The following is a 26,136-nucleotide window of genomic DNA, read 5'->3' on the forward strand; positions in this document are numbered from 1 at the left end:
TTGATGCAGGATGGAGACAAATCTTCAAGCCAAGATGCTAAAGAGAAAAAAGAATAATGTTTTTAATGGCACCCATGGACATGACTTGGGGAGGCCATCCAAATGTCATTTGTAGGCTTTGTGCAACAATAATGCCTTGATGGCTATAAACAATGCTCTTGGCTACATTAACAACAAAGAGTAGAGTGAATTTTGTTCAAAACTCCACATTTTAAGGAATTTTTTTTCAAACACTCTTTTCAAGAATGGGAGAAAGGGAAAAAAAAAATCAGCATTTTTTTTCCTCCTGTTTTTTCAACCAGTTCGCAAATTAGCTTTAGAAAATAGGTAGGCAGGCCTCAGTATTTACTGTTTAGGTGGACAGCTCACATGGATAAGAAAGAAAATGTTCTGTCTTGTGTCACAGCTTGATCCAACTGCCTAATTGCATTTTGGAGATTTTGCCCTCCACTTACTCATTTGCAGTTGGATTCCATCAAAATCAGCATGAAAATAACCAGTGGTTTGATCTAGTATGGCTACACTATTCCTGCATGTTTTTGTATGATATTGGGCCTTGCAGGGTACTGGGATTTTAAAACTAACTTCAAGAATCAGTTCCCTTCCTAAGCACCAAGAACCCACCAAATAACAAAGAAATCTTCGTGAAGTAAGACTAGCTTGGTAAGAATCATAATGAATTTGGGCTGAGGAAAGGAAATGCGGACTGTTCCTACACACAGAGACAATTTGACAGATAATTACTCCTGTGAGTCAGTCATGAAGTAGACTTCCTCTGATAAGAACCAAATTGCCATCATCCCTTTTTTTGGTTGTTGTTCCTTCCTTAGTCTCATGACAGAGCCTGCTGGGGGAGGAGGGAGGTCTCTATGGTCACCAGCTGTTTAAGCAAAGAGGCAGGGCCTGGCACTTTTAGGTTTACAGGTATTCAAATACCACAATTAAATGTTTTTAAAATTGAGTTTCTGACCACCCTGAAATTATTGGAACTCCTTCAAAGAGGGCCCACAGGTAACGAGTTTGTCCTCCAACACAGTCACTCCTGGTTCTGTTTCCACAGGGGCGCAACAAAAGACTTCAGGAGGGGAGGGATTCTGGTCGAGGCACAGATGGCATTTCTCTGCATTTTTGCCATTAATGCTGTCTGATTCATTAGTGTCCTTAGAGAAAGAGGTGCAATGCATGAAACCTTAAAAGTGTTGGGATTACTAAGAACACACACAGTCATACTCCATTCTGGATATACCACAAAAAGTTATTGTTCATCTCTGAAACACTGACTTTGTGGTGAACCTGATCAAGCTGACTTTACAGACCATGCAAAGACTCCTACTGGATTCACTGGGTGTTGGATTCAGACCCATGAGACTCAGGTGGAAAATTTTAAACAGCATGCAGTAATTGCTCCTTAGATTGCAATGATTTTACAAACCTTCCCATTATCACAGTCAATACAGTGCTCCAAGCAGGAGAGGCAGGAATGTATCTGACTCAAGGTAAGGAGAAAAATTACAACATCCTTCAGTTCCTGTTTTAACCAAACACTTTCCAGTTCTCAGTCACTGGTGTCTCAGCAGGAGACAAGCACCCAGTCAATAAGGATGGGCATCATGTTAGGAATGCAAAGCACTTAATAAAAGGAAGGCTAGCATCTCTGATGTGCAAAGAGACACTAACATTTTATTACCTGGGAAGACACTCCAGGGAGAAATTCATGACCACAGAAAATAGTTTCCAAAGTAAATATGGTACAATGCAAACAATCAAAACTAGATGCAAAGTGTGTAAAATGGACTTTTCCAAAACAGCATCAAATGGTGAATTTAGCAATAACTTGCGGTGGGGTCTGACTCTTCTTTGCTTGGAGTTTGCTTCGGCTGTTTACACCCAAGAAAAACAAGTCAAAGCTGCCATCAATTGGAGCAGGTTTGGCTTTTTGTCTGCTTTGCATTGCTGCAAACTAAGGTGCAAGATATTAGCAAATAAGGTGCAGACAAAAGGGAGAAAGTCCACCAGTTCTACACTTTCCACATTGCAGCAAAAACACGGGGTAATAGGGAAGAACAAAAATTGTTTAAAGGTCTGTAGTAAACACTGAATAAAAAAATGAAACCTGATGGGACTGTTCAGTACATTTACTCCACATGGTCACTTGAGGCTGATTTGAGCACTGCAGACAGCAAGACATATAGCTTTACAGCAAGGCTACTATCTTGCTAGGTAAGTCCTTCAAATTGCTGCATTGCTCCTCCTGACTCAACAGCAAGAGGCAGAGATTACCATCACAGGAGAGAGGTACACAAATAATCACAGACATTATTCAGAGCATCAGACACTTAGACCTTGAACTGAAAGCCCACTAAACTCACCAGGAGCCTTCCCATTGTTTCCAGTGTGCTTTGGATCTGCCACTAAATCAGTACATTTTAGGCTGGGATTTCCTCTTTCCAGATATGTGCTTAACATATACCTTTTTCATTTCATCACAAAGGAACAGATGAAAAACAGCTTTCAAACAGTTAGGTTGAGGATGGGGGGGATACAATGTGTGTCCTGAAATAATTTAAATACTACCATCCCTCACTTTTATTTATGATAAGAGCACTTCTCCAGACTCTAATACTAACACTTGCAGAATTGAAGTGAGCAGGAAGGAAAGAAGCTCATCCAGCAGTTGTCTGTATAACCTGTCATCGCTGCTGGTGGTCTCTGCTGGAAAGCCTCAGTGGAGCCAAAACTCACCCAACAGTCATTCTGCCTCCTCCTGGCTGGAACGAAGAGAGATAAATCACTTCATCTGATCTTCATGGTTAGAGTGATCTGCTTAATATGAGGTTTATGACCTTTGTCCTGAGGGGGGAGAAAGTCAAAGAGACCCTAAACCTCTTGATGAAGAATAGTTTTCTCCTCATTTTATGCAGGTCTGGCCTGCTGGATCCCCCCCTCTGCTCCCTCCAGACCCATTCACCCATTATCTTCCTGGCATTCTGCAATAATGCTATGCAAATACAGAGTAAGGATATATTCTTCACCTCCTTGCGTGGCCCCACTGGAGTAACCTGGCATTTCCAGATGATGCTATCTGAGTCTATTTCATTGAGTGAGGAACCTCAGCTCAGACACATGACAGAGGCTCTGTCAACAAAATACAGACAGCCACATTCACAAATACACTCTGATATGTGTGTGTATATCAGAAAATACCTGCTGTGACTGCATGCTGCTATTTTTTCTACTAACTAGCCCAGAAGAAATGATTATGAGGCAAAATGAAAAAGAGATTAAAACTTCTCACATGATTATAACATTTCACTGCTTTAGCAAACACTTTGAAGATGCTTTCCAGTGTTGGTGTTACACATACCCTCCAGCCTGACCTAACCCCCTGTTGAAGCCAGCAGAATCCCGTCCATTCATTTCCACAAACACAATTTAGGCCCCATGTGTGTAAGTAACCAACATTATCTCTAATCCCATCACCTGATGAGTTTACTTGCATACTCAAAAGGAAAAGTCAAACAGGTGAAAATAGCAGCAATGTCACATTTTCAATCCAGCTCTAAAAGCAGGAGCCAGTGGGCATGAATTTGCATGGATCAAGTGATATCACTGCTTCTGCACCTGCAGAAATATGTGGTGCTGTGTTTCTGAGGCTGCTGGCATGATGAACACTACCACCACCCCTCGTAACTGTCACATGGGGGGATATAGCCAGCATTGCCACTTCCACCAACACCAGTCCCCACGGAGGGTGTTACAGCATGGGCAGTTGAGCCAAGGGTGAATTAAACAGAGGGCCCCATTTGGAGATGTGCAGGGAGGGATGACATCTGCGTTTGTGTGCACATCCAATGCCAGTTGAACCAAAGAGGGGTGTCAGGATGCAAAAAAACTCCAAGGAACACTAGAGGACAAGTAGGGGAGGAGTCACAAGGCAAGAAAAGGCATTTTCGCAAATGCACAAGCTACTTTATCCCAACGAATAGTTTAGCCAGACATCCCACCAGGTCAGTAGTATGGGCTGACACCAACCATTGCATTATAAGCAGAACATGGTATGTTTAGGACCAGTTAATGCTTTCCACTGCAGTTAAACCAGCTTGTCCAAGAAAAGCCTATCAATTTAATCCTGCCTACAGAGCACCAGGGCTGTCGTTTCCCACCTGTGCTACAGAACTACTAGTGTATATTCATGAAGAGTGGTCTTATTACTAAGAATACACCTAATGTGTATTTCAGTGTAACAGGAGACAAGTTACAACAGCCCTATTAAAGGAAATCACAGAGATCACAGAATCGACACATTCTGTTTAAAGGCAGCCACACTTATACTTGATTGCACAACCAGAGGCAAGTTTGTTATGTACCTCATCTTTCATGAACACTCATATTTACTGGTTTAAAACATAAGATAAAAGCCAGCCATGCTTTGGCAAAGGAATAGGGGACAATATCAGATAATAAACTAGGCATATTTATAGGTGTAAACAGATCTAGAAAAGGAAGAGTTAGATATAATAAGCACTCAATGATATTGGGCAAGCACCGTGAAACTTGAAAGCAAAAAATATCCAACAACTTGTAACATCAGAACTAACAATCACAGGTCTTAGCAGGCAAATGAAATATGAACAACAAATAAGTATTCATAAGAAAGGAACAACCACATTAAATACTTTGATCATTGCTATAGAATGAGTGTTTTACACCAGAACAATACAAAATTGATCTGGTAATTATTCATAAATGCTGATTATTTTGAGAGTAAGTATGGTTTAGCTAGCTTATACCAAGGAAGCCATGCTGCATTTCAGCTAAACTGACAATTTTGGAAAAACAAGGCAAGATATCAGGAAGCATGCAGAGGGAACACTGAACTGTTAGTAGTGAATTAGGGCCACAGGTTTAGGTGATATAATACTTCCAGAATTAAAAAAAAAAAAAAAAAAGAAATTGAAAGTCAAAGAAGCATCCTTGGATGTTACCACGTGAAGTCTGTGTCTAGGAGAAATGGCTTATGGACTCAAAAGTGAATTATATAAGGCAGTTATGTGATTTTTGTAAAAAAAAAAAAAAAAGAAGAAGAAGAAGACAAAGCGACATAATTAAAAAGGAACACAGACTGGACCATGTTAATGTCAGCAGTAGAGACAGCCTGGGAAAGTATTTTAAGAGATCAAGAGGAAAAATATTTAGAAAAGCATGAGTTGATTAAGAACAGGCAATGTGAATATCTAGAAAAGGAGATCAAGTCTCCCTTGTTGTAATTCACTAGGAATGATGCCTCTCAGGTCCAACAGCATTGCACATTTGGAACAGCAGTAAGGGCTGCTGTCATCTCCACAGAAACTCATACACACCCTGGACCTGTTTATGGCTTTTTGTGTCCTGCACAGAACCTGAGACTTCCCAGCTCCTGCAGGAAGGAAATCACACAGTGAAGAGCTTGATTCTGTGGCTAGAAAATCCCCTCTGAATTAAACCCAGAGAGCAACAGGAATCTGCTTCAGAATGCCTTAATGCTCTTTGATGCACAGCCAAAGATCATTCTCCTCTTCATATTTCCAGCACATTTAGTGCTAGGCTGCTCAATTCTGCATTTTTCACATAAGTGGCCATTGTCAATGAAGGAAGGGCTGTGACTATTACTGTTCAGACTGGGGTAGCACAACTGCAGAAGCAGCATATTTGGCGCATGGGGAAAGAAGGTATATGCTTCATTTGCTTGCTAGTTGACATGCAAGTAGCTGATAGGTGAAAAGTAAGGCCATCTCATCCTTCTCAGATAAGGGTAAGCCATGAAAATCAATGCAGCTCCATTTATTTCAGTTCTGTCATGCCTAGTTAGGGAGAAAAGACATGGCAAGTGACTGGCACAGGTAGACGGGAATAGTGAACACACATTAGCTAACAACAGTTGGGGATCTTGTCTGGTGATAAGACCAGGATAATGCTGCCTGGGTCATTTAAAATCTCACAGCCTTACAAGCTGAGGACACAAGACAATTTGGGGATCATTTCAAGATATTATTTTTGAGCACCTTCTTCTGCTGAAAGAGACAGAAGTCAGTGTGATAGCACTGGAGCAGACTCCAATGTCCAAAACCAGAAGCTATTAAGAAAAGTTTGTCGTTTTGGTGAACAGGAGGCTGGCAAGGAGAAATGTGTCTCTTTGCCCAATTATGGGAACAGTGAGAAGGAAAGGTCACCACAGTCTGGATAGTCCAGCTCATTAAATCTCTTCCTCTTCTCACATGTAGGTTCTAATAGATGTTGTGCAGCAATGGACACATCAGGACAGAAAAGATAGCACAGGAGGAATGGCATGGCCGGAATCAGCCACTCACTCATTAATGAGGAATGTCTCAATAGTGCATGTCAGCAAGGAATCTCCTGCAGCACACTTGTGCCCAGCTGCCTCTGGAGCACAGGCACAGAGAAATCAGACCCATGGGTCTATGCAGACTCTTGCCTTCTCCAGAACTTTTCATTTTAGGGGCAAGTGCATGATTACACCCAGGAACTGCCAAACTTTCCTTTCAAACACCCTGTTACACTCAACAGACACAGCATTGCTGCAGGAATCTTCTTTAAGCCACCCACTACTTTGTAAACCTCTACCCCGTGTTCTTCTTATCTCCCCTTTTCTCAGGCGGCCAGTCCTGACCTTTTCATCACCTGATCCACTGATGGCCTTTCTTATGTTCCTCAACATGAATGCCTCAAACTCCCAGCAGCTGGAATATGTTTGCATTTGACAGGAACTTTGCAGTCCATCCGAGTGAAGCAAGAATGGTGCACACTTCTTGGAGATGAAAAGGATTAGGAAACAGAGGGCCTGATGCTGATGTGACTCAGTGGGCCCCTTGTGTACAGAAGAAGAGGGGGAGGAGAGATGGTGCTGTTATGGAGAACAAGGACAGGTGGGGTCTGTATACCAGTGCTGCCATTTCAGATGCCTGTGGAGAAGAAACAATAAATACTAGATAAGGTGCTTTAAGGGTTAAGAACTTCAAGGGGATAGCCTGCACAGTCTCAAAGAAGAGATAATAAAGAGCCTGTAACACTAGATCCAGCCTCTATGTAAAGATAATCTACTCGATGGGGGCTTAATCCTTGCAAGGGCTCTATAAAGTCTGGGAAAAAAAGGGAGTATAGTGTGAACCCTGAATAGTCTAATTGATCCCAAAAGTAGAGTCCCTTTTTATATGTAAATATCCCGTCTCTCTTCAACCTCTTCATCATTCAGGGTCTAATCAAGGAGTTTCCAAAAAGACATCTGCTGTCAGTAGGAAAAGCCATTCCCTTGTTTAAGGCTCTTCTCTCTCACACAAGGTTTGAAGCTGTGACTCTCCTCATGCCACTTTAGTCTCAAAAGCTCATGCTGCTGACATGGACATCCTCTGGCACAGGTGACTGGGTCTCAGTGCAGACAAAAGGATCTCTGCCCATCACTCCATGGGCCATGGCAAGCACAATGACTACAGAGGCAAAGCTGAAGAGCAGAGCTCATGGGATTGCTTCAGAAAGTTAGTTACTTTTGAGCACTTTCTTCTGCCTAAAAAGAGAATTCAGTGTGGCAGAAGCTACTTTAAATGAAGATCTCATAACCTTTCCTTAGCAGCTAGCCATCTCTGTTGCAGGACCAAGAAGAATTACCTGAGATACCAAGCCAACAGGGTTCTCAGGTGCTGGAAAACAGCATAATTCAGTTTACCGTCATCATGGCTTTGATATTTTGGAGAATGCAAGAAGAGGTAAAGGCTCCTGGTGCAGGAGGGCAAAACATTGAGCTGATGAGAACTTCCTCTTGGACAATCCTGATCCAAGAAGTGATGAACCACCAGGGTCACCCTACCTTCAACAGCTGGGCTCATCGCCAGAGAAGCAGCAAGGACACAGCTAATGGTGATAGTGCTGCCTCTCCAGCATGTCCCACTGCTTAATATATACATCCAGATGGGTCGCAGGATGCACAGTCACACAGCACCTGGAGTATTTCTGTTACAGCAGCCTCTTGACAGGAAGTGGAGGGACAGAGATGCTGTTCCCTGGCTAACACTAATCCCATAGACACTGGTGGGAATGGGCTAAGGATTCTGTGGTCCCTCCAAGCAAGCTCCCTTTCTGGGACACTGCTGCCTTGGACTTGCTGATGGCCACAAAGCCTTGCTGCTCCTGAGGAAAGAGGAGATCTGAAGACAGCTTTTTGCCTTCAGGGTGCCAGGAAGGCCAGTTGAAACAGGATGGGATGAGAAGGGTTCCTCACCACAGGGGAACCATTTCAGTGGTTTCTTCCTGACTTTTTCTCACTTGTCAGCTGTTTTTGCTTCATTCTTTATGCTGGAGGAAGAGGTAAGCTTGGGAAAATGAGACGCTCCAGAGACATATCTGGAAGCCAGAGTGAGAGCCAGTCCCCTCCTGTGCTCACTGCTCACTGTCTGTGTAGCAGAAGGCAACTAAATCAGCAGAGGTAAAGCTAGCACATTCTGCACACCACAGTCTGATCTAAAGCCCATTGAAGATCATTGACATTAATTAAACTTTTGCCTTGCTTCCTTCCAACAGCTTAGATGGCAAAGCAAAGGAAAACTGTCTAGAAAGAGATTGACTGGGTAAACTCCGTGAAAAGAGAACAGCAAAACAGCGAAAAGAGCAGATGTGATTGACCAAATGGCCTCTGCTTGTTCTGCAGAGGTCTCACAACATATCCCCGTTACTTGCATTCTACATATATGTGCTTTTCTTACAAATTGCATTACTACTGTATATTGTCTTGTCTAAAAAATTTCTTTCACTCAGATGAAAACAAAATCAATGCTCTAGCTGTGCTTGGAATGATGTGGCCCCAACACACAAACACACACATCTGTTGTCAGAACTTTTCTGCCTTTCTGTTTCTTGCTTTTAATACAAGTCTGGAATCCACTGAGTGTTCTTCAAGTCTAAGCTCCAAACATTTCAAACAGCACAAAAGGTATGACAAGATGAAAGAAAATGTCCACAAATAGACAGCTAGACAACTAGTTAGCAGCTGTCTGCTTTTCTTCAGGTTTTGGTTTTTTTTTCCTACAGGGAAAAAAAAAAAAAACCACCTTTATTTTTCAATCTTGAAGGAGCTGACTGCAGATTCTTTTGTGCTGGCAAGAATCCAACCCTGTTTAGCACTGGAAGCAGGGGAGGAGGTGAACTCCTTATGATGCCATGTGTAACCCTGAACCTGAGAATGAATTGTCTAACAGCGTATGTGTACAGTTGCAACTGTTTAAATAGCTTTGCTCATTTTCCATCTTTTGTATTGTACTGATCGCAGCTTAATGAGGTTTTGGTGTTCTATCAAGTCAGGGCATTTATATAGAAAAAGGAATCAAAAAGAGCAGGTTTTGATTAAAAATGTGTATGGGCTTTTGGGACCTGGTTTAAATATTTCAGATCTTGAGCAAGCATGGAGCCTGCAGTTGAAGTTATTTATCTTCTCCCCAGACAAATCTGGCTAGGAGGAGGGGTTATAATGCTTAAATCCTTGATTTTAATTACTACTGTTGTTTGCAAGTATTTTTCTTCTGTCATTTCTGTTCTCCTTTTCCCCCTAAACAGATGATCAGCAGACAACATGGACTCCTGTCTAACTTGCAGATTTAATCTGGAAACCTGAGCATCCAATGCAAATATGAAACACAAGCTGCAGTTGGATTCTCCTCCAAATCTTTACTGCTCTCTCAGAGAATTCACTCACTCCCTTTGTGAGGCTTAGTGTGAGGCTGAAAACTTTCTCTCCTCACCTCCTTCTGGGTCTCTTTGTGTGTACATAAATGAGTGTGAGTGTGTGCGTGTGTGTACACACTCATGCACAGAAGTCAGCATGCCAGACAGCATTCCACAGCAGATGATAATTCCTCCTTCCTCCCTTTATTTGCACATTTAGCATGAGTTGCATTCCTCCAGTACCTGCTGAAAGGGTGAAGAGATAGTGTCCAACGTTGTCGAGGATGGGTGGAAGGAACCTCCCTTTTCTGGATAGATCATACATTACCAGACACGGCAGATTTTCCATCCCACTGAAATAAACTTGTACAACACTTAACTCTGCAGCTCTTTCCATTTTCAGCTTCCAAGCCATTTTGCTTCTTTTTCTTTTCCCACCCATTATCTTCCTTGTGCTTTTAGGTCTCACGTTCTTCAAGATAGTGCCTTTATTACTGTATTTGTACAGCACCTGCTACAATGGCATTAGTAGAATTGGACACTGATCTCAATTAGCATTTAGACCAGCTTTCATACAAATAATTAACAGATAAATAGGTCAGGTTAACACCAGATTTGGCTGGCTGAGACAGGTGTTCCAGGTTCAGCCTTATCCAAATTGTACTTGGGGCAGCGCTGGCCAGAGAGGCCATATTGGTTTTCATTTCCCTTGGTCTGTGGGACATATTCTCCTCAGCATGCACAAACCTGAATCCTAAGCTAGGACTGCAGGCCATAGTATGCGTTTACACCACACACCTTGCTCCATCCCCACTGAGCAACAGTTGCCATATCTAACAGTGAGGCTACTTGAAATTTAAACAATAACTTTTCTTGTTTGGCTACAGAGCTCATGTTCAACTATTTTACCTCCCTTCAGCCAAAAAGCTACTGGAATTTTACTCCAGTGGCCCTGTATAAATTTCATCAGTCTTAACAACTAGTGACATCTCTCTCCGGAGAAAGAGTAACCATCAGGTTCAGGTTACGGCTGTTACTCACAAGATTGAACCATGAAGAAAACTCAAAAGAGCAGCTCCTTAAAAGTGGTGAATTACTGCAGCTAAGTTAAAGGGAACTGTATGGCTATGCCTTGCCACCTCATCCCTTCCTGGAAATACCAAAAACCCATACTTCTTGAATCAGTGAGGATTGTCTAAAGTAGAGAAGGCAGCAAAGCACGCAACTCTTATTAGGCAGGAGTCCCGTTTGTGCTTGTCAAGGTACCTCTGCAAATATCCACCTGCTTGGAGGACTCCTGAGGCTTGTGCTCCCAGTTGAAGCCCTCAGTGGATGCAAATGAGACACACTGATAGAAGCTGAAGGCCCGCTTTTCTGTTGTTTACTGCAGTTCCTGAACTAGGGGTCAAAAAGACAAGGAGGTCATTGTATTTACGAGGGAAGCCATGAGCTCAATGCAAAGTTTATTATAGAAGTGGGGCTCACAAGCACAAATGGGGCTATATGTGGGATCACCAGCAAAAAAATCTGGCTTAGTCCCTTGCCTTTGCACCAGTGTAAGAGTTACGGCCCAGTGGGACATTACTCCAGCATTTTTCTAGCACTGCTTAAGCATAAGTGATTGAGTCAGCCATGGAGGACTGGGGAATCAGGTCATGAGCTAGCAGAAGGTTAAAAGGACTATGCAAATAAAAACTCTTTCAGCACAAAGGACATTACAGTTCAAGGCCAAAAGCTTCCCTCTGTTGTTCTGGAACTAATTTCAAACACGAATGAGAGGCCTAACATGGAGATGTAACCCCTTCCTGAGAGTGCCTTGTTTAATGGGATGTTTAACAGGATAATTCATGAATTCATAAGCCACTGAGGAAAAAGGTCCATTGCTTGCTTTTTCTCAACAAAGATAGAACAAAGGAAAAGAAGGATACTGAACAGCTACCAAAGGATAAGAAATGAAACAGATGGACAATAAGCAAAAAAGAAATCAATTATGTGAACACACACCCAATAAAAAGCACTTTACTGAAAATCAGTGGTTCACCATAAGGAGGGTAAGTCTGTGCTGCTGACAGTGGAGGCTCTTGGTGTGCAGGGGAGAAGGATTTTGGACACTAGCACTGTGTGAGCTCAGTGTGCAACTGCAACACTTGGGAAGTCATTCTCTCCACTGCAGTCCAGCCACCCAGCAGCCAAGACTTCAGCAGGGAGGACTGGGACCACTGTAATTCACTCAGTATAACAAGATCCTCCTCTGCACCATTTTTAAGCCTCCAGAGTAGAGCAAAATCTCAGCAATTTCAGGCCACCAAAACATTTCTTCACAGTAGTCCCTTTTCAATCCTGTCATCATCATCACATGGCAAATGAGAGATTCAAAATCTCAGGCCTGGATCTATGACAGATGTTTGCTATCTATTGCCTGTGTAGGCACAAAGCTCCCACTGATATCAAGGCATGAGGAGCTCAAATATCTCTGTGGAGCTGAGCCTTGGAGTGCAAGACAAATACGTGGGAAGGAAAAAGGCACAGAGAAAGCTGCTTCACAGCCTCCAGGCGGCTCTAAATTAGATGAAGGCACTGGTCCAACTCTGAGCCAGCCCTCTGGATGTGTTTCAGCAGCCCACATCTGCACTATGGAGCCTCACTGAGGACGTCCACAAAGAGCTTCCAAGGAAAGACCCACTGTTCAAGCAAAACACTCATTGCTGCAGAGTGTCAGGACACAGAGTCTGAAATTTCTCCACATTTTTCCTGCCTAGGCTGTTCATAGAGCCATTACAAAGAGGCCTGCTAGGCTTTGGAGGCTCACTGCTTTATGTAGGCATGGAGGAAGGAGGAAACAGGACACTTCAGGTATTTATTTTAAAAGTCTATCATGCATTTGGATGGCTGCTAGTGCCAAAACAAATTATGCTAGTGGAAGAGGTGCGGAAGCAGAACAGGCAAATACAGAGAGCAAGTAAAAGGGAAGGAGCCTGGAATGACAAGCAGAAAAGGTAGCTCTACAGATCAGAGGGGTTTCAGTGTGTTGCATGTGTTGCAACCTTTTAAACAGCATGTTATGGCTCCTGAAACCTTATAACAACATAACATGACTTGAAGATTTAAGTCTATGGCATGGCATCTCCAATGTATAACTCTGCTGGAGCCAGATATTGATAGGAAGAGAATTAAATTCAAAGAGGAAACAAAATACTCATTTTAATCATACATGTACTTGGAGGAGCTTTTCTGTCCCCTTTGTATAGTAATGCAGAGTAACAGGCAATTGCTATACCCCCAGCTGATAGATTGCCCAGGATCCCAGGATTATAAGGTCCCTGTTTTCTCTGACCTCTTTCACAGATGCATCTTTATATACAGTGACAACCGCATCAGTGCCATTACCTTTGGATGGAACAGTCTGCAATGTGAAAGCATCAGTAGCCAAAAGCAACATAATCAGGGGTTATGGGTTTTATCTGTAGAAAAATTATAGAGGTGAACAAGGCTGATTAATGAAAGTGCAGAAGAAACATGTATATGAGGCATTTACCTCAGAATGAGGAAGCATAGCATTATCTGAATCATACTGCACTCAGAAATCATCCCTCCTTACTATCTGGTGTCCTTCAAGAAATGAATCCCACCCACAAGGCATTTAATAGACTTTTGCAAGGGTCTTCATTAACTGAGGTTTCAAGATATCTAAAATACTTAGTGCAGGCCCAGGTAAGTGAAGGGATTAAATTATACTTTACTTTGCTAAGCTATCTTTTACCCAAGTATGTTCCCAAGTAAACTATTGTTTACTCAAGCCATCTTTTTACCCAGGTATAAATTGCAATGGGTGCAAACTGCAAACTGTACTGCTTTGGGAGGAAGGAAAAAAAGGAGGTAATCATGACAAATTATACTTTTTTTCAAGTTATCATCATCTTGCTCTGTCTCTGTCAAATTGTTTCTCAAACACAGCAGTCTGCAAAGCCACCTGATTCCTCTTCTTGTTTCGTTGTTGTTTTGTTGTTGTTTTTTTTTTTTTATTCCTCCCTTTGTACTATTTATACTTCTTGGATAAAATGTGCACTTTTGCATATCTCAGCCATTTCAAGGGCTGAGATGATGAACTGCACTGTTTAGTCCTTTCCATCACAGTGTCACTAGTGGTCATGTCCCTGATTATCTTTAAGGACAATGCATTCAATAATCGCTTCAATCCAAATCTGTCTATAATTATGATTGAGGATGATATACTAAGTTATATATGTGAAGGAATGGTTCATTTTTCAAGCCTACATGTTGTTTTCCAAATTCTTTGTAACTGCAACATAACCTTGGTCTGCAACTTCACCAAAGAGTGAATGTGACTTTTCACTAAACTGATTTCAGCTCTCTAAAAGAAAAAAAGGAAGAAAAAGGACAAACCATCCTTACACACTCTAGTTTTATTCCACTTTTACCATTTCGGGGCTGTTGGTTTTCTCCTGAGCTTTAGAAAAAACAAATCCAGTTGCCTGTAAAGCTCACTCAGTATGTGGTGTGGACTTGTGGGTGGTGAAAGAAAAAGAGAAATCTGCTCTGAAAAGAAAAGCCCTGCTCCGTAAGCAAATTCTGTGCTCAGGACTCCTTCAGCATTTTAGGAAGGCAGGTAGAGCTCTGTTATTGCCTGCTTGGACCTTTAAAATTTCTCTTCTGCTCCTTGCCTCTGCTGGGAGCAGTTTCACTGCAATTACTGAAACGAAGCCCCTGAATTCCAGTCTGTAGCTATTCACATGACCCTCAGTGTTTTGGACTTGATTTTTCTCCAGTTTTCTCCATAACAGGAACAGTCGTGAGTAAATTTTCCTCAGTCAGTGGCTTCAGGTTTCTATTAAAAACTTTTGCTACTTGCAACACTTCTCAAAACCCTTAAAAAACAAACCTTGCATTGGAATTATTCAATCAAATGGTATTAAAAGCACAGATTATGCTTTAGAAACCACTTACAAAGAAGGTTTTTACAGATCAGTGAGGACGCTAGTGAGGAGGGGCCCCTGATATGAATGGAAACGTTTGTTTCAAACCTCATTTATCTCAAGGCCCGGGTGCTTTCTGGACAGTGAAACATTCTTCTCCTCCCCGCGCTTGGAAAAGTGAGGATCGAGTTGCGAGAGAGTGCCCTTGAATGCTCAAGTAAGGAATTTGCTAAGTGGCCTGCTCAGCCAACACAGCTCCCATGTTAATGGTGGCTTCTTAATTCCCTCCACCCTTGACAGCAGGTTACCCATCCTTTCTCACCACAAGGCATCACCACCAGCTGAGCCCCCCCGGTTGTACCCAGGCACAAAATCATGACCACTTCTCAAGTTAAAACATTTGCCATTTATCCACCACCCTGAAATTTTAACCAAGCCTTGATAAGGATGTAAAACATGGTTTTGTAAAGATCCTAGTGTTCTTAATCTTTCCAGGGCTGCTCAGGGATCTCTGTAACTGTGTGTGTGCAAGGGACTGCCCCAGCCTGCCTGGATTCCACACACCCATGCAATATAAACATTAATTAAAGAATAACAAGTCACTATTGTCACTGATACCAGCAATCATGTTGATCTGGAATCCTCCTATATTCAAGGGAAATGTGAGAAAACATTGGAATGTTTTTGTTTTCTTATGAAGAAGCATTTATATGGATTAAATTTACTTTTGCCTAAGTAACATATTCAACGCAAACATGGGGTCCCAGTGGGTCCCTTCTGAAATCAGCAGTGAAGCTCTTTAACGGAAGCAGAAAGTGAGACAGTGGACTATACAACTATATCAGAAACCAAATTTGCAGCCCTAGTCTCAAACACAACTTTCATTGATGGCAGTGGAAGTTTGGCCAGAGTAGAGTGCAATGTTTGTCCTGTAACTTGCAGAGCTAAACTCAAGCTTTTGTTCTTCCTGCTATCCAAACCTTCTTGGGATTAGTCAGGACTGATATTGATGTATGAACATTTAAAAGGACTGTATATAGCTCCCAGGCTGAAGACTAAACATTGCTGCATAAAACAGAATTTGGCAGTGATTCTTAGGATGAACCTAATCTGAGCAGACAGATTACAATACATGGTAAAGGCATGGAGTTGAAAAGAGAAAAGGACTTGCTCTGCAGCATTGCATAATATATTCTGGAGAAACTAGAAAACCTTTCAGAGCAGCTGGGACAGAGGGAAATGAACCATTTGTTCCCATGTGAAATAAACAAAAGAAGGAAATGCTCCAATCTGTCTCCAAACTAGGAAAGGAATGGTGGTGAGAGAAGTGACCAGAGACTGAACCAAGCTTTTCACGTTGTCCAGGTCCTGACAGTAGCTGTGTTTGAAGTGCAAGGAAGATCGCTGCACAGGCACACATCACCTCATCCCCTGGTCAGTCCTGGTGAGCCACAGACCTCTGCAAGGGAATGCAGCCTTTGGCAGACGTCACTGGATGCCTGCAGTATAACACCAGAAAATAGAGTTGCTCTATTTTTGAGTCCTGGTATACTGCCTGATAAAGGAAAAATCAAAGCAAGCCCATATAGCTCCAAATCACCTGCACTGGTCTGTACATGACCAAGAAAAGGTTCTTCCAGACACTTGCAAAGAGTTTCCCAGAGGAAGGTCAGTTTCAGTGAGAAAATCCACACAAAAAAATTCAGGCAGAATGGAAAGACCTGCAATTCAGAAGGACAGAACTCTGTATGGTGTTGGCTGTGAAATATTCAACGCAGCCAGTCATCTCTTCCTTGCTTGTGTTTTTTTGTCACTAAAGCTTCACTTGTTGAATTTTGTTTATAGATGACAACCAACTCAATCAAGAAAGAGCACATAAAACTTACTCCTCGTACCTGCTTGACAACAGTGTAAGTTCTCCACCGCTCTCCTTTTAAGGCTTAAAGTTAGGGACCATTCTGATGTTTTGATTCATGTAAGAAAACTGTTAATTTGAACTTGAGAGCATGAAGTGAAGCCAAGCAACCATCTTGTCCAGACTTGTTACCTTTGTAGTGGACCTCTCAAGATTTTGTATTTCCTATTTCAAGACAGACAGAAATGTCAGCACTCCTTCCCCTCCCAAGCAGAACCCAGACAAGGTTCTTGTTTAAGTAATATGACCATGAGTCAGTCTGCAACTGTGATCACACTGCCTTTGTGTGTACGCTTTATTAAATACTTAGAAGATAAATTGCCCATTCTTTTAAACAGCCTTAAATTCACAGCCAGTGAATTAATGCAGATGGAAAATGTTCGCAACTGACCCATACATTCTGATTCATATTTCTTCAGTCTACTTCTCAGTGCAGACCAAAAAAGAGGAGCAGCTAAACCACTGAGCATCCCCAAAGGGACAAATCTGGGGCCCTTGTGAGTGACTGCTTGCAATCACATTGCCTAATACCTCTTGCAAATGGACAAAATTCAATCAGCTTTCCCCTGCACACTTCTGCCTGTTGAGAGGCTGTTCCAGAACTTCCTTCAAGTGGTTAAGGATCTTCACCTAATTTCCAGAAAAACAAACAAACAAACAAAATCTCTACACAGAGCATGTAATGATTTCTTCATATTGCAGCTCTGTTCTTTACTAAAAATTTTCTCCCCCAGCTCTTCCCCCTCACCCTAGTATACTTATAATCCAACAGTCATGTTCCCTCTCATTTATCATCCTGTTAAGCCAAGCAGATTTACCTTCTTAAGTTTCTGGTCTTAAAACAAACTGCATGTCCAGAGCAGTACACAGGTGTATATAGATGTGGTCTCAACACTACCTGGTTCTGCAACACTAAACTGCTGGACATATATCTTCTCATGAGCCCTAAAGCACACCTATAGTCTTTGGTTATGCTGCAGCGGTTTAGTGAACTGGGAACTGCACTTTACAAGTTCCTGTGCCAAGACGAAGGAAGAAGGTAAACACGTTTCAGTGGCTGGGAAAATCAGACCCCTCTTGACCTTACTTTTTCTGTCTGAGAATAACAACTGTTCTGCTTGCCTAAATTCCCATATTTTTCCTCCTTTCATACGGAAATAGTGGAGTTCAGGCAGTTAAAAGAGAGGCATTTGGAGAAGGAACAATCAGAAGAGGGTTTCATGTTGCAGCGGCTTCCTGAGTGAGAGAAGACAGGCATGGGAAATAATAACTCTGCTCCAATGTCAGGGCTGAGGAGATTTCTATTTCCAATTTAAATGTAATTTTAAGAGCTCTTTGTAGCAGTGAGGGTTCACTTCAAGAACCCAGAGGCTTAGTACACAAATTCTGCAGTCCACAGAAAGGTTCCCATCAATTTCAGGATGGTGTGCCTTATGAATGTACACTCTTATGCTGCAATCAGGAATGAGGAAGCACTTTAAAAATGCTGGTGCTCTGCAATATTTATAGGGTCCTTCTTCCTGCATCATTCAGTTCTTACACTTGGCTATTCAGGCAATTTCAAGAACTGCTCATCTGCAGTTTGTGATGCTTGGTTTCCTTCACAGAGAGCAAAAGAGAAACTGGGAGAGAGATCTTAGAAACATGGGAAGAAAGGGAAATCTATATTGCTGGGGTTTAAGAGTCTTAGCTGATGCACAGCAAATAAAGAAACAGTTAATGGCTGAGTAATAAAATAACAGACTACCCACATATGCAACACACTATGACTTGACATACCATAATTCCTGTAGCCCTCAGAAGGTAAATATGTGCTCATCATACTTCCCCGCATAAAGTTTACAAATCGTCACTGTTGTTTTTCACAGTGATTAATTAGGTTGAATAATCAGATGGACTAAAAAGGAAAGGTTTTTTATTCTGGAAGGACTACCCATTGGCCAAAAAGAAGGAGAAGATTAAACACTGTGCAGGCTTTTCAACTTTGAATATCAACAAAGTTCTTCTAAATAAATTCAGCAGTAGAAAAGAAAGACAGGCAGTTCTGAGAAAATGTTCACTCAAAAAATTACTTGAAAGGAATCCAGTCTGGAGAGTGGAGAACTCTCCAAACCTAGAGGTGGTAAATTTTGACTCGTGTCCTAGTTTTGCCCAAATACAGTAGCATTCACTCAATTTCCATAAAATATCAAGTAGCTGAAACAACATTCACAACACATGCCTCCAAACTACTTAAAGCACAGCAGGATTTCTGAGCTGTAAATCTAGTAGATATCTACTCTAAAAGTAGATATGGCATTCCTCCACTGTATCAATGCTCTGGGTAGTGCAGGACTGCAACCAGTAAACGTTAAGAAAATATGTACAAATAGGAAATGCCATATCTGTTTTTACTCTTGGCATTAGAGCTGCAAAATCCAGATATGTGGAAGCAGAGTGTGAGGCTGTGTTTCAGTGTCTTTGCAGCTGTATGAAAACCCTGGTTTTCTCAAAGAGTCACCCAAGGGGATAACTTACTTTTTCTTCAAACATTTTTCTGTGTTTTTATTACTAAAGGGGAAGTGCTGCAGGACTTATTTAGGGAGTGATAGTGGATGACAGATTAAATATGAGCTCACAGTGAGAGACTGTAGCACAAAGAGGCAAATACCATACTGGGATGTGGAGCAGAATTACTTGCAAGACTACAGAGGTAATAATTCCTCTATACGCAGCCCTGATGAGGCCCCTCTTGGAAGGCTGTGATCAGTTTTGGGCAACTCAATATAAAGAGGATGGCAATAAAATAGAGTGAATACAATGAACAGTGATAAAGATATGTGGGTTGGAAGGTATGATGTATGGGTAAAAGGTAAAGGAACCTAACTTACTAAACATAGCTGAAAGATGGAGGAAAGGAAAGGGCGAGGGGAGGAAGGACATGACAATGCCAAAGTATTCCTAGGTGGGTGGGAAACTTGACTGCGTCTGTAGATGTATTTCAGAGACAGTGAAGAAAAAATGGCATTTTTCATGGAAAATTTCAAAATAAGTGTTAAGAACTCCCTTGCTCCTCCTCATCTTATAGATGTACTTTGGTTGTGGGAGGGAGGAAAGTAATTCATTGGAAAAAAAAAAAAGTAGGAACATTTTGGAAAGAAAATCGAATTTCTGTCAAGGAAAAAAAAACCAAACCAGACTACACACCCCCCCATGCCCCTCCTCCCCATACATATTCTCACACACATGCACATTTTCTACCCAAGAAAAAACATTAATGGAGCATTACTAGCCAGCTCTAATCAAAGGCTGATGTTCAAACTTCAGTCTGTTCTTAAAAAATTAGATATTCCTGTGTAAGTTTATCACATTCTGGCCCACTGTTCATGTAATCACTCTCCCGTCAGCAGAAAGACGTCCATCATCACAAAAGGGCAGCACCGTGCTTGCAAAGGCTTCCTTCTGGATGAGTTGGATGATCTCCCTCTGGACTGGTGGTCAGAGAAGAGCAGCTGGCATTGCTCCGAAGTAAGAAGAGCTCTTAGATTTCAAACTGCTAAAGCCTAGACTTGCTTGGGTGTCTTTAAGCACTCAGGTAAATATGATTAATAACAAGGTGGCTGAGCCAGGCTCGGGTGGAAGTAGCAACTGGAGCCAGAGTAGAGGAAGACTGTCAAAGTCAGCACTGTATAGTTCAGACAAAGATGGGTTGGAGCTGGGGGAAGGGACTGGGGGGGCAATAAAAATACTCTTTTGCATTGTTCATTCCCACTCATAGCTTTGCATTAGCTCAGCTGCACACCTGTAATTAATACATGAAACTGTCTTCTGGAGACAGTATATTTTACGAAGTTGTTTGCATAATCCTTCCACCAGCCCGTCTGTTTCCTGGCAATCTGTGACTTTCCTTCAACTTTCTAATAACGTTCCTGGAAAAAAAAAAAAAAGACACACACAAAAAAAAAAAAAGACACTAGAACCAAATGAACTGTTTAACCAATTTCTTTCTTTCTCTCTCCCTCCCTTACTTTTTCCAGGACAACTAACAGAGCTGAAGCCTCTCACTTTGACTCAACAATATCTTTCTTCTTCCAACTATTCTGCTTTTGACTGGCAGCGTGTCCTCCTTATAAATCTTCCACAAAAATTGGTGTTTGCTTTTCAAACCTTCAACTCCAAATACAAGTCAGCCTTTAAATTTATTAAACTGCATTTATTTTCACTGTATATTCTATAAGTTATCCTGGCCATCTTTCCAGTTCTTCTTCACTCTTTTTTGCTCATGAAAGCATATTTTTTGTTGTTGTTAAACAGGACCTTATCTCTAAAATAAATAGTCTTCTTATTCACTTTCTTCCCTGCTTTCTTGCCTTACACTTACAGTGGAAGTTGGGTTCAAACTATTGGCATTTGGTTTGTTATTTTAAGGTGGGAAAGATGGCAAAAGAGACACTGTCATCTCTTAAATTAAGTGCTTGGTACTGGTCAACTCAATAGTATGCATTCGCTGTACGGTAAGCTATGATTAACCAGGAGCCTGACATACATGAACTACACAAGCATTGGGAACCCTGGAGCAAAATCCTACACTGTTACAGCATTCTGAGCCATGTGCCAATATCCCAGCATCAGCTGTCATCCACAATATCAGTGCCCTGACTTTCACAGGGGCTATTCAGCAGTTTAAGAATTGTAGGCACCTTACCACTGCTGAGAGAAATTGAGCAATGGTTTCACAGCAGGATGAGTCCGTGAGTGTTCCTTGTGAAATTACATACTTTTAACCTGAAAAAAATATATAATTTAGAGGTGAATGTGTTTTTCTGCAATAGTTAGTGTTGCTTTTATTTACCCTAAAGGAGTGAAGGTGAAAGAAAATGTTGCCACCCATAAGCATTGTGGAAGGGAACTACAGCAGATTCACTTGCAGGATGGAAGCACTGTAGGATACCTGTCATTTCCATGGGGATTCTCACATGTCTTTACAGTGTTGTCTGATGAAAAGGGGAGCTGCCAATGCTGAGTCAAAAACAAACAGCCAAAAGAGAGATTTTTTCTGCATGCACATTGGATGAGAAACACTGAAAAACTTCCTTTGCACATACATAGAAAATTCACATCAGTGGTCTTATCAATGTTAAGATGTTCTAGGCCTGTAAAAAGCTGTATCCTAGAAAGATTTGAGTCTCCATCTGGACTTGGAACCCAATTGGCATTTCTTCTACAGTGTGCTCAACCAAAACTTTTTATTCTCACTCAGACACCTATTTCTGATGTGTAGACTTCCAACAAATTGCATCTGGTTTGGATCCACACTTGCTTATATTTGCTCCTGAATGAAGCTTTATTTGCATTAAAATTTGATCACTCACCCACTGCAATTCCACAAAGGCTGAATTTGGTTAAAAAAGAAAGCTAGAGAAAGGTACAAGTCTGATGTGAATTCAAGCTGAGAATCTCCACCTCGGCTAATGTTGGATGCAACCCATATCAAAAGCCAGAATAAATAATTTAGATACTGTCAAGCAATGTATGCACTACCTGATCAAGGAGCATTTCCCCTTTTTAACCCCTAATCGTAACCAACTACTTACATTACTAAGAGAGCTTCTTACCTCAGAAAACTTTCGTGTTGATTTACTTTCCACAGAACAAACAATTAAACAATTAAACTGCAATACTGTCAACACATCTGAAAATGCGGAAGTCAGAACTTTTTTGAAGAGAATAGCTCCCATTCCCCCACTAGTGTGGATGCAAAGTTTAAACTCCTACACTGAGATTTTACTAAATTTCTCAGTTCGGTTTGCAGATTTAGTTCAGGCACATACCAAATGTGGAGGCTCAGAACTGTCATCACATGCTTGCGTGGAAGTCCAGCACTGGTGCTGAGCCTGTGTACAGAAGCCTGACATACAGCCTAATACCAACATCCTTTCAGATATTACACACTTCCTTGCTATCTAGAACTATGACTTAGTTGAAAACATCCCAAGTCAGATGTTCTGAGTATCTCATTTATACCTAAAAATATTGTCGTGGCTTCTTCCATGAGAGAAAAAATCCCTCTCCAGTAACCACAGTAATCACCTTGAGAGAAACATATGCAGTGGGCACAGAACATTTTGAAGTCATAGGTCCATTAGCATTCAGGTCAGGATCAAGGTTATTAGGCAGCACTCCAGCCTGGGTAGCACTATGGAGGCTGTGTGCCTTGGGGGGTATCTGCATTATGAGGTGCCCTGGCAGTGGAGGGGACGTGCACCTGCTACTTTGGGCCATGTGATGGTCATATGTGGAAGCAGCAGAATCAGAGCTACCTATTTCCCATCCTCTCCTAGAACTGCAGGCAACACCCAAAATGTAGGCAAGGGATGGACAGTCTGCTTTAACCCACGTGTGGGCAAGGATAATGGAAGACGTCTTTTCTCCCTTCTCCTTAGGTATCCAACTGCAAGGAAATGGCCAGGCACAAGAGTGAGCCTGTGGATTTCAAGACGCATGGGACCAGGAACTGGCGAGGGGTACAAGGGATCCCTAAAAAACTCCACGAGGGACATAATTGTTCCTGTACAGGGATGACAGCCGTCAACTGGGTGAAGCTTGGCATCACTTTGGATTTCATCTTCAAAAGATCTCAATCGACTGGCTGAGGGGAGCTAAGGTAGAAAAGGAAGTTTCAGCTGTAGTCGCAATGAAGCAAATTAATTTGTCCCAGGAATACCTCCATAAAGACCATCACAACAAATGATGAACCAGGAAAAAAGCACACAGTGTCCTGGAACTATTTATACCCTTTGATACAAAACAAGATCAGGTCAAATCTGCCTACTAACGTATCCTGTATTAGCAGCCAGCAAATGGATGTGGATAAGGAACACTCTTCTTTCTCCCCTACCATGTAGCCCCTTGGGTAAGAGACAGAAATTCATGCAGTGAAACAGCAACAAAGTGGGGACTCAGCAAGAGTTACTGGCTGTGCTGTTCAAGCAGCTGTGCTCTGGGGAAGCATGATATTAGTGCTGCTGCTCTTCCCCCTTGAAACCCTGCACTGGCAGGACTGCCCAAAGAGGACACATCTTTTGCAGAAGTCTCAGTTCTCCCTGGTTAAAAGCCGTTCCCTTTTTATGGCTACACGCATCCAAAACTCACTTCTTTCATGTCCACAGTCTAAGAGGAAGTAATTTTACACATTTTACACAAATACACCATATTCTTTTCTCCTGTTTAAAAGGGCTGGGGGCTATTGACTTCTGCAAAAATTCATTAGTCAATGGACCTATAACCTAGCCTACACTGAATGAAACCAGATCACACCAACTAATTTCCAAGCTAGTAAGATGGAAACTACTTCAAACTCTGAATGACAGCCAAAGCTGCAACTTCTTTTCTGCAAGAGTTTCCAGACATCACTCAGACACCAGACATCAAACTGAACTTGTCACCTTTGTTGAAAAGGGCTTCTTTCTACAAAAGCAGCAAAACAGACCTGTAGATTGAAGAAGGAGACCCCAAATGTAACCCTGCAGAGGAACAGTATTACTTGACCATCAGCCCAATCAGGCTTCCCTGAGAAATTATAATGTAAATTTCTTCATCAGTGAGATTCCAATTCCTTAATGAGAAAAGGCTCACCACGCCTTTTGCTGAAGTCACAAGTCACTGTCATTGACCTCAATGGCAAGAGGAAGATCACAGTAGCCTAAAAAATTACACAACTCAAAATCACCTCCCTCCCCACCTGAAAGGTAGTTTGAGGATCCTAAAAAAACCCTTTCCTTAGAAACAGGTCATCCCTTACCTACCTAATTTAGAACTTCCTCAATCTTGGAACTTCTTGCAGCACAAAAAATTAGTGGCAAGATGTCAGACTAGATAGACTATCTATCTCTGGCTTAGTGCCAATTGGTTCCCACATGCTGCTAAACCCTCGGCTGTATCTACATACCCTCTACAGTTAACTTTGTTTAGAATTTTTAGATTTGTCTACCATTTCCAGCTTTGAATAGAGTGTGACGTGGAGAGGTGGAATTGGTGTGTTCACACTGATAATTAATACATATTTATATCTCAGTTGTATGATCATAGGCATATTTTAGTTGTGGACAACATGTCCAAGGTCATTCAGTAACTCTGTGGAAAAGCAAGAAAAACAATTCAGGTAATCTGCACTCTAATGCAATGGCCTAAACCCAAGACAATTCATATTCCCTCTATAGATCTTGATAAAACATTGTGTTATTTGTAATGCATATAAGTACTTTATTTTATTTGGGGAGGTCTTCATTGCCCATAGTTTTTCTGTATGTTATTATTCAAGCTCCAGGTTGCATTTATTTATTTATTTATTTATTTATTTATTTATTTATGGGTGCATTAGCACAGTTTTGAAGGAAATATGTAGGTGGAGAACATAATCCTTCCAACTGAACTGCACTAGCAAGCACACACTACAGTAGTTTAGAGATTAAAAATAGGATCATTTGGATGCGTGGATTTGAATGTGATTTATGGATTACTTCCAGAGACATTATTGTTGCTTATCATTCAGATGACTGTGAAAGTGAAGACTATGTGGGAAATCATGCAAGAGATACATTGCCTATAGAATGGGGAAAAACATTAAATCTTAAAGTGGCTGATGCAGCAATTAATATTGCAACCTTCACTGACTTCAATACATGGAAGAAAAGGGTGAGATTGCCTAGATGTCTGCTTCCCATAAATAACTGATCTCAAGACTTAAAGGGAGAGACAGGCTTAAACACACATTACATACTAAAACCCCTTTCACATTTGCCTTGGAGGAAATGCTTAAAATAATAGTCACTGGCAAGTCAGCAATTTATATAGAGGTATGGTACTCAGGACTCTTGGGCTGCACCAGCTGCACCCACAGGTCTAACAGCATGCAAAATATCAGGGGAACCACATCTTCGGCAGGGATGGATGGGAGGCAAGGAGACGTGCTGTATGTTGTTCTGCTGCTGTGCGAGTGAGGACACTTGGCGTCTAAAGATCTTGACTAGAGCAGTAATTACAGGGGATCACAACTTTCCACAGCTGAAACTGAGACGCAACTCTTTAGACACCTACATGATATTTTTTTAGTGGATTTTTTTCTTTTGTTGGCTTGGTCCAGAGAAGACTATAAGTGCCAAATAGAAGCATTGACACAGCACTCAAATATCTGAGTCTCCTAAGTTTGCTTTAAACAGCAGGCTAACTCCACTTATTTCAGCAAAGCTCATCTTCATTTACAATGGCATCAGTGAGGCAAGGATCACACTGTTCATGCTTTATTTCCATCACTGTGAGGACAAAAAAAAACCCCATATAACTGACCAAGCTGCCTGAAACAAGTCCTTGTTTTTGGCATACCCTTTCTGACAGAAAATAATGAAAGATGCAGTAAAGCACATTTATTCTTCAAAATAGTTGATGTGTGGACACACTCAACTCCATACAGAGACAAGTAAATTTAAATACACATTCAAAGAATTGTCAGAACAAAATCTCAGAGGCATTTGACCAGCACCTCAGTATCCTTCCCTTACCTCCATAATGGATGCTGATTTGCTGAGAAAATTATGGCTCCTTAGC

Source organism: Buteo buteo, chromosome Z (genome assembly GCF_964188355.1).
Source record: "Buteo buteo chromosome Z, bButBut1.hap1.1, whole genome shotgun sequence".
Classification (NCBI taxonomy): domain Eukaryota; kingdom Metazoa; phylum Chordata; class Aves; order Accipitriformes; family Accipitridae; genus Buteo; species Buteo buteo.